General features: G+C 42.8%; 1 pseudogene; it reads right to left on the bottom strand.

The window, feature by feature from the left end:
• Positions 1 to 2,793: 2,793 nt before the first annotated feature.
• Positions 2,794 to 9,905, bottom strand: LOC138091845 (dihydrodiol dehydrogenase 3-like; annotated as a pseudogene).
• Positions 9,906 to 10,285: the final 380 nt, after the last annotated feature.

The raw sequence follows: 10,285 nt of genomic DNA, 5'->3' as shown, positions 1-10,285 counted from the left end.
ATATGCCAGCAAATTTGGAAAACTCAGCAGTGGCCACAGGATTGGAAAAGGTCAGTTTTCATTCCAATCCCAAAGAAAGGCAATGCCAAAGAATGCTCAAACTACCGCACAATTGCACTCATCTCACATGCTAGTAAAGTAGTGCTCAAAATTCTCCAAGCCAGGCTTCAGCAATATGTGAACCGTGAACTTCCTGATGTTCAAGCTGGTTTTAGAAAAGGAACCAGAGATCAAATTGCCAACACCCACTGGATCATGGAAAAAGCAAGAGAGTTCCAGAAAATTATCTATTTCTGCTTTATTGACTATGCCAAAGCCTTTGACTGTGTGGATCACAATAAACTGTGGAAAATTCTGAAAGAGATGGGAATACCAGACCACCTGACCTGCCTCTTGAGAAATCTGTATGCAGGTCAGGAAGCAACAGTTAGAACTGGACATGGAACAACAGACTGGTTCCAAAGAGGAAAAGGAGTACGTCAAGGCTGTATATTGTCACCCTGCTTATTTAACTTATATGCAGAGTACATCATGAGAAACTCTAGGCTGGAAGAGGCACAAGCTGAAATCAAGATTTCTGGGAGAAATATCAATAACCTCAGATATGCAGATGACACCACCCTTATGGCAGAAAGTGAAGAGGAACTAAAAAGCCTCTTGATGAAAGTGAAAGAAGAGAGTGAAAAAGTTGGCTTAAAGCTCAAACAAAGATCATGGCATCTGGTCCCATCACTTCATGGGAAATAGATGGGGAAACAGTGGAAACAGTGTCAGACTTTATTTTTCTGGGCTCCCAAATCACTGCAGATGGTGATTGCAGTCATGAAATTAAAAGGCACTTACCCCTTGGAAGGAAAGTTATGACCAACCTAGATAGCATATTCAAAAGCAGGGATATTACATTGCCAACAAAGGCCCATCTAGTCAAGGCTATGGTTTTTCCAGTAGTCATGTATGGATGTCAGAGTTGGACTGTGAAGAAACATGAGCACCAAAGAATTGATTCTTTTGAACTGTGGTGTTGGAGAAGACTCTAGAGAGTCCCTTGGACTGCAAGGAGATCCAACCAGCCCATTCTAAAGGAGATCAGTCCTGGGTGTTCATTGGAAGGACTGATGCTGAAGCTGAAACTCCAGTACTTTGGCCACCTCATGGGAAGGGTTGACTCACTGGAAAAGACCCTGATGCTGGGAGGGATTGGGGGCAAGAGGAGAAGGGGACGACAGAGGATGAGATGGCTGGATGGCATCACCGACTCGATGGACATGGGTTTGGGTGAACTCCAGGAGTTGGTGATGGACAGGGAGGCCTGGTCTACTGTGATTCATGGGGTCCAAAGAGTTGGACACGACTGAGCGACTGAACTAAACTGAACTGAACTGAAAAGTATATGTATCTATTTTCATATTATCTTAGATAATCAGTTTCAGCTAGATTACAGAACCAATTTAAATGGAAAAATGGAAACAATTGATCAGGGGACAATTTCCCTTCCCCTTGACTTGGCCTGACCTGTAACCTGTGGCACTGAACAGTGATATTTCCCAGAAGTGCTGAGCCAGATCTGATCTCAGACAGGAAGAGGATTTTTTCCCTAATCACTGACTTGGGAGCACAGCACTGTGCTGAGATGAAGACCAATCGGTTGACAACAGTCTAGCCAAACATATATGAAAAACTATGCAGAGAAGCATGCATGCTCCTCTAACAAGAGCCATATCCACCTGCTAAAGCAAAACTGCAGAGCTGTTCTGCACTGAACTGCAAATGCATGAGAGAGCCCAGCTAAGAGGACAACAGCTTAGCTGAGTGCAGGCTGACTGTCAAACCACAGAATCAAGAGAAGCATAACTGTTCTCTACATTAAATTCTGAAATGGGGAGTTTTCTGTGCAGCTACACTAAGGGGAAAATGTAGGTCTCCCACACAGAAGTCTAAAAAGAAACAACTTAGCTAAAGTGGACAAAGTCTTGAAGAGGAGCTTCTCAAAGGCAGAAACTCATGGAAATTAAAGGTATGAACATGCAACCTTGTTAGTATTCAGGGAAATACTCTGTTTTCCCCTCCACCATGTTAAACTACAAGCAGAATCTTGTGACCTGGAGGAGGGCCCTCAACCAACCACACAAGCCCCCTGACCTCAAGACTGCAGGTTCATAAATGTGAGAAAGAAACTTCATTTTTTCTCAGCCACTCAATCCATGGTATTTTGTTGGAGCAGTCCAAACAGCCTAAAAAATTCACAATTTCATCAACTGAGAACAAAGATAATAAGATGGTCATTTGCACAAGTTGACAGAATAAATTGCAGAAGTAACACTGGAAATAAATCTCTGTTATCTGTCCAACCTTGGCTCAGATGGTAAAGAATCTGCCTGCAATGCAGGAGACTCCAGTTCAATTCCTGTGTTGGAAAGATCCCCTGGAGAAGGGATAGGTTACCAACTCCAGTGTTCTTGGGCTTCCCTGGTGACTCAGACAGTGAAGAATCTGCCTGCAATGTGGGAGACCTGAGTTCAATCGCTGGGTTGGGAAGATCCCTTGGAGGAGGGCATGGAGACCCACTCCAGTATTCTTGCCTAAGAACCCCCATGGACAGACCAGCCTGGCAGGCTACAGGCCATGGGGTCACAAAGAGTCAGACAAGACTGAGCAACTGAGCACACACATCTGTCTAACATTAACCCTCTCCAGCCATGCCGCCTTTCCTGTTGCCACATCAGGAGGAGAAAACTACCAGGAACACACACAAGGTATTCATGCACAGGGGAGAACAGGTGTCTTTGTCTTGACTCAAGGAAAGTCTTGAGAGATGGACAAAGAATGACTCTCGTGAAGGATATTCCTTAGAAACCCTCTACCCACAGCCCCACTCATCATCACCTGTATGTTTTCTTTGATCTGCTTCTTGTTGAAATTCTTGATCAGAACCACAACCCCACGTTGTATCTGGTAGAGAAGGGCAATCAGAGCTGGGATCTGCTTGTTCTTTTTGGCAATGGCACAAATAACTGGGTCTTCCAAGAAAACAGGATGGTTCTGGTTCACCCTGGAAGGAAATTCAGAAATGCTGAGGAACTGAGACTAAATTCTCAGTGTCTAAGGAGGCCTCTCAAACAGACCAAGTAGGTCCACTCTAGACCAGTGCTTCTCAAAGTGTGCTCCAGCATCATCAGTATGACCTAGAATCTTGTTAGAAATACAAATTCCATGACTTAGTTGAAGACAAACTGAATTAGAACCTCAACTGAGTCACCTCCCCTTCTGTGTTTACAAAGTTCTGCATGTAATTCAGATTCATGATTGAGTTGAGACCAAGATTGCCAAACTCGTGGAATTTTTTCTTTACTTCTCAGTTATTGTTGAGTACTGTATGATTTAAACCATTTCATCAAAAACTGAGTTTTAGGTAAACACCGTGTTGTCTTCCTTAGGGTTCATTACCATCCTTTTATTCTTTGGGATCCCAGAGCACTATAGGCAACAAGAACAATATCATGGGACTTGCAGAAATCCAACAGTTTACTCTGGTTGAGATAAGGGTGACATTCCACCTGTAGAATGCCAACAGAGAAGAGTGTCAGATTATATGAGAAAGTAATATTAATAAAACAGAGAATTAAAAGTTTAAAAAATGCTAAAGGAAAACCTACAACTTAAATGTAAACTTGAAATATCAACATCAAGATAAAAATTGAGAGAAGTGTGCTTAAAAGTTAATTTTATGATAGACTTGGATGAGAGAACCATTACAAGCTTGAGTAATCACAAGGTGAGCTCTACATATGAGTAAACGTTTCTGAGTAAATATTTTATTGGTTGTTAATATCACCATGAGCCGTTAAATTCAGCCTTTCACCTGGATGACTTTCATACTTTTCAGCACATCTTTGGTACTGAAGACCCAGAAAAGCTGAAACACTAAGACTAAGGATTCAGCCATCCAAACTCCACACAAATTTTAAACCAATATTGTCTGATTTAACTTTCTTTACACTGTATGCCATGTTTCGTGGTCCTCCTTCCCGTCCATAAATTCCCTCCCAGGCACTTTCAACATCCATTTCTGGACACCCTTTAGGCTCAGGTGAACACCACCTTCCTCTAAGTTCTGGGTGACTAGTCTAACCCTTCTTCACCTCCCTTACCTTTCCTCAGTCTCCACCACAATTTAGCAGGACCCCCCCCCCCCCACCGCCAGCTTTTCCACCCAGACTTTATCAAACAGAGGTACCACTGTGGGTTCTATTCATAGTATTCCATCCACACAGAGGCTCTGCCCTCTAGAACATTCTGTCCCCACAAAGGCCAGATAAACAGGAGGGGAGGACAGACAGACATCAGGCCCCATGGCAAGAGGGAGGTTGTGAAGAGCAGGAGGGAGAGGAGCCGAGCTGCTCGCCTGGTTGCAGACGGGCTTGTACTTGAGCCCCAGCTTGTTCAGGATCTTCTCCAGCTGCTTGTGGTTGAAGTTGGACACGCCGATGGACTTGGTCAGCCCTGCGTTCTTACACTTCTCCAGGGCTTAGGGAAGAAGAGGGGGGTGTGCAGTCATTTAGAATGGGCAATAGAGCAAAAATAAATGCTGAAAAATTATCTGTCAACAGGGTCACCCATCAAGAATTAGCATTGCTTATCAAGAGGAAAAAAGAAGTTGTGACACAAAAACAACAATTACCATTTCCTGCTTAGAAAAATCCCTGAGAAGACATAGCATATGGAAGGAAAGAGATGCCCGTCTTCCCTGTCCCATATTCTCCTCCTTCGTTCCTCTCTGTGAGCATTCCAGCAATGGTTTCCTCCCAAAAACCCCAGCATCACAACCCTTAGATTCATGAACTGCTGAGCCTGATGGTCCACAGCCCATTCTCACAGGTGGAAGAAATGAAGGAGGTCCCCCCTCTCCTGGCTCCTCCCCTGATTTGCTCCTCCCCAGACTCACCTCCCACGTGCGACAGAGATCCACTGAGTCTAATATCATTTTTCCATTTTCATCTTTTGGAAATAATTCCTCCCCTGGCTGGAATAGAGGTAGTCATTTTAGAGATGTCACAAAGTAATATCTCTACATTTAGCCTGGCTGCTTGGCACCAGGTAGTAAACCTCCATGAGGTAGGTGTTAGGATACTAGTATTTGCATATATGGAGTTGTAAGCAATGTCTTTAGGAGGGAGGCATATTCTAGTCTCTTACACCTAATATATATATGTTGTAATAAATATGTTTTTCTAGGTCCTAAAAGGAAATTCCCACAACTTTTGCAGATTTTGTCTGTTCCTTGTACTTGTCTCTTTTGAAATGCTTCTCTTGAGCTGGAAAAGGCAGTAAGTTATGTGACATAATTTCCAGAATAAAAATTTCAATCTTGATGTGACTAGATAATCAGACTTTCTTTTCCATCTGAGCATCAGATGCCCTAGGCAGGCATGTGAACCAGCAAGGCTCTGGTTAGGTTGATATGGAATGTGGAAGATCCAGACATGCTCTCAAACGTTCATGACCATGAGCCTTGAGCTGCCCCGAGACCATATTTGCCACCAGTCGAAAATGTCACCAATGTTCAGTAAAAATAAAGCAAATCACGAGTAATGCCATCATGTGCATTTGCTAAATTGCTTCAGTCATTTCTGACTCTTTGTGTCCCCATGGACTGTAGCCCACCAGGCTCCTCTGTCTATGGGATTCTCCAGGCAAGAATACTGGAGTGGGTTGCCAGACTCTCCTCCAGAGGATCTTCCCATCCAGAGATCAAACCCACATCTCCTGCAGCTCCTGCAGCTCCTGCATTGCAGGCAGATTCTTTACTGATGAGCCACAGGGAAAGCCTCCAATGCCATGATAAAAGATAGAAAAAATAGACATTTCTGAAGAGTATAGCAAATTCTTAAATCTATCCATGACTTGGACTTCCCATCTACATAGTCCTCTAAGCTATTTTGCATAGGATGGCTTGAGTAGATTTCTGTAACTTAAAATCAAAAGTTCTACATAACACAGTTTTTTGTTGTTGTAGTTTCATTGTGGGGTTTGTTTGTTTGTTTGTTTTTTCCCTCAGGTTTGTGGGATCTTGATTCCCCAAATGTAGATTGAACACCTTCCCTCAACTCAACTTGCCTCAGCAGTGAAAGCATGGAGTCTTAACTACTGGACTGCCAGGAAACTCCTGTCTACATAATAATACAGCATAATAATACAGTTCTTAAAGTCTAAGTGCAGTCTACAAACTTCATCATGGAGACAAGCAACAGTGTAGGCAAAGTTTCCCAAGTCCCTATGATGTCTGCTAGTTTTAGCACCCAGATGGGGCACCCACCAAATCTGCTCAACTCAAAAGGATGAAAAGGGATAAGAACTCATCACATTCGATGTAAGATAGTGTCATTGTTCATCATGGCTGCACCAAACTCTTGTTTCATGAAATCCCTAGAGACTCAGGAGTCATATTCAAGACTATGTGCAGAACCTACCTATTTCTATTTCCTCTAATTTTTGAGGTAGACATTGAGAGATTCTTTAACTCCTTTCTCTGGGAGGCCTGTAACAGATTAAAAGAAAATCAGTAAAAAGATGATAGCAAATGATTATTAGGGGGATTCTACTCTAGTGAAACCCTTGCTGTAACCTACTAAGACAAATCTTTAATTCAACAATCCATGCAAATTGATACACATTCTGCAAAAAAGAAGTACTATAGAAGTGATTACACAAATTTCCAACCTTCATGGCCACTGGGAAATGAATGCGATAAAGATCAACATAGTCCAGTTGGAGATCTTTCAGTGACTTTTCCAAGGCTGGTCGGCCCAAATCTGGTCAAAGGAAAGTGCACCAAAGCTGCAGAGATTAAAGAATGGAAGCTGTGTTAATAATACTTTAGGAAAATTTGGGGGAGGGTGGGTGGGAGGCAGTGGCAGTTGCTTAAAACATGGATTTTGGAGTATTACTTCACTGACCAAAGATTGAATCTGGGCTCATGGCAATAAAGCACTGAGTCTTAACCATTGGACCACCAGGGAATTCCAATACTTTAGGAATGTAACAACAAACATGGGTCACCAAGCAACTCTTTACCAAACAATGATCTTATTATACAATAGTCACCTGGGCACAATCAGTTGCCCACATGTGCACACACATGACACACACACAGCACTTTTGAAGTATCGAAAATGTCTTCTCTCTTCGCAGTGCCATCTGCAATCTTGCTTCGAATGGCTTGGCCAACCTGCTCTTCATTTTGGTACACACAAGCACAGTCAATATGGTGGAACCCAACCTCTATAGCAAATTTGGTTGCCTCCGGAGCTTCGCTCTTAGCAACCTACATGAGCAACAAAGGTAATACTTACATATTCACATGGGTTAAAAGATTGTTAAAGCACAAGCTTTGATCTTCCCAAGATTCAACTTTTCTTTGGGTACTTCTGTATGCGTGTGATGAACCCATGACAGTTTCCTGAATGTCCCTGGTCAGCAATTAAATGGACACCCAGGAACTCATCAACCTCAGGCAATCAGTGGTTGATCAGAGGACCCAAAGGCTACCTCCAGGTTCAATGATTTGCTGTTAGAACCCATGGATAGGATTTATATTTTGAGATGTCTGAAGCAAAATTGACAAAGGTACAAGATGTATGGTAAAAGCATCAAGAAACAAGGTGAAAACTTCTAAGACTTCTGGCTACCAGTGAAGCCACACAGAATACACCAAAAAAAAAAAAATATATATATATATATACACATATATATATATATATACACATATATATATATAGTCAAGGTATACAAAGTGATATTTTCATAAAAGTGCATGCATGCTAAGGTGCTTCAGTCATGTCCAACTCTTTGCCACCCTATGGCAACCAAACCCCACCAGGCTCCTCTGTTCAAGGGATTCTCCAGGCAAAAATCCAGGAGTGGATGGCCACGCCCTCCTCCAGCGTTCTTCCCAACCCAGGGATTGAACCCTTAACCTCTTATGTCTCCTGCATTGGCAGCGAGGTTCTTTACAACCAGCACCAGGTGGCACTAGAGGTAAAATACTGTCAGTACTGCTTATAATTACCCACTGTTATTGATGATCACAGTCAAGCTACCAGGAGATCCATCACCTCACATAGCTAACTTGTGAGGGGGGTTGTGAGAACACTGAAAATCTGCTTTCAAATCTTCAAATCTCAAGATAGAATCCATTGTTATCAACTGGAGTCACCGTGCTGAACATCAGGGGTCAAGAAATATTCATCTCAAACTGAATGTCTGTCCCTTTGACCAACATCTTTCCCTTTTCTCCCAGCCTTGTCCTCAACTTCTGGTCACCATTTCTCTACTCTCTTCTTCCGTGAGTTCCACTTTTTTAGATTTCACCCATATAGAGATCATGAAGTATTTGTCTTTCTATTTCTGTCTTCTCTCATTTCACTTAATGTTCTCCAGGTTGATCTGTGTGGTTGCAAATGGCAGGATTAACTTTGTTTTTAATGCTGCATAATACTCCATTTCTTTTTATCGGATTCAGAATCTTTCCTGTTTCAAGGAACTAGAAAACTGGTCTAACTTCCCTCTGTTGGGCCCTGGTTTTTCTTAAATACTCAGTTATTTGGGAATGTACCGAGAAATGAACCAGTGAGCTTCAGTATAGCCTGGTCCCTTCCCTCCCCTCATCCCACTTTGCACCACAAGGAAACAAGCCCTGTCTTCTGTCTTGAAAAGGTCTCTGAATATTTCCTTCTGTTTTATAGACGAAGAAGTGAGACACAAGTTAAGGACCAGTCAACACCTTGTCCAGAGAAGGCAATGGCACCCAACTCCAGTACTCTTGCCTGGAAAATCCCTTGGATGGAGGAGCCTGGTAGGCTGCAGTCCATGGGGTCGCTAAGAGTCAGATACAACTGAGCGACTTCACTTTCACTTTTCACTTTCATGCATTGGAGAAGGAAATGGCAACCCACTCCAGTGTTCTTGCCTGGAGAATCCCAGGAATGGGGGAGCCTGGTGGGCTGCCATCTACAGGGTCACCCAGAGTCGGACACGACTGAAGTGACTTAGCAGTAGCAGTAGCAGCTCCTTGTCACAGCTACCTACTCTAAAGACCAGAGGGACAGAAAACTGTCTGGCTTCCAGTCTAGAAACTTGTCCACTAGCCCCTCATTTCCAAGCAATGAAAACTATACTTTAATAAAGAAACACAACAAAACCCAAAAATACTTTACAAAGCCTGGCCTGTAAGACTGTAGCTTATCCCCTCAAGTGACACTACAATTCCCATTAGAAGAAGTAGTCAAGCAGAAACAGAACTAGAGCAAAAAACACAACTGCAGCTGCAGTGTGTCTGGCCTAGGACCAAGCAGACACTCATAGTAGAAAAGCAATTCCCTCCCATTAGTTTTCAGCCATTTCATCTTCAGGACCTTGTACCTCAAATATTTCTCTAGGTCATGCCTTTTTGGAAGGGGGAAGGAGTTCTGAAACTACTAAAATATACAGAGAAACCTGGCCATTGCAATCCCCCTCAGAGAGAAGCAGCTGACAGTCAATGTTCTGGACAGCAGAGTCTCACTGCTTCTGCTAAGCTGGGAAAGAGATGGAAACTGGAGGGGAACCCAGAGAAATCTGCAGGTGAGCACAGCCTCAGACCCTGATGCAGAGTGAAGATTGGATGCTCTCTCCCCTTTCACAAGGCATGGTTCTAGCCTGGTTAGTGGAACCACGTGACCCTCCCAGGAGGGTCACACAGGACCTTAGTGCTTGACAATGCAAGTCCTTTCCAATTATGTTACATCTACTACTATTTATATCTCAGCCTCAAACCACCTCTGTTACTCTTTAGGTACAGCGGTGCCAAATCCCAGGACAGGAATGAAATGGCTATCATTTAGCTTCACTCTCTGGCCTTTGGGATCCATTGCCTGTTTCTAACCTGAATAAGCAGACTGATCTTTTCTTCTGCTTTTACAGGTTATAAATAACAGGACATTAACACCCCAGCTGATAGTCCAATGTTAGTAGATACACTGGAGGAGGATAAGGATTAAACCAGTGCCCAGAGAGTAAGAAGAGAATTGAATCCAGTACAATTGTTTATTTTTAATCAGAAAAAACTTAAGTTATATAATGATAATATCTGCCAAACAATTATTGACCAAACATTACACAGACACCTCCACATATCAGTCAATTCACTTTTTTAATTATGAAGCCAACTTTTGATCAAACATCAACTGAAACAACTACTTCATAGTACAGAAAGACACACTAGTCACACAATTAAAATATCAGAGAAATG

Source organism: Capricornis sumatraensis, chromosome 15, assembly GCF_032405125.1.
Source record: "Capricornis sumatraensis isolate serow.1 chromosome 15, serow.2, whole genome shotgun sequence".
Lineage (NCBI taxonomy): Eukaryota > Metazoa > Chordata > Mammalia > Artiodactyla > Bovidae > Capricornis > Capricornis sumatraensis.
This window is presented reverse-complemented; position numbering and strand designations above follow the sequence as displayed.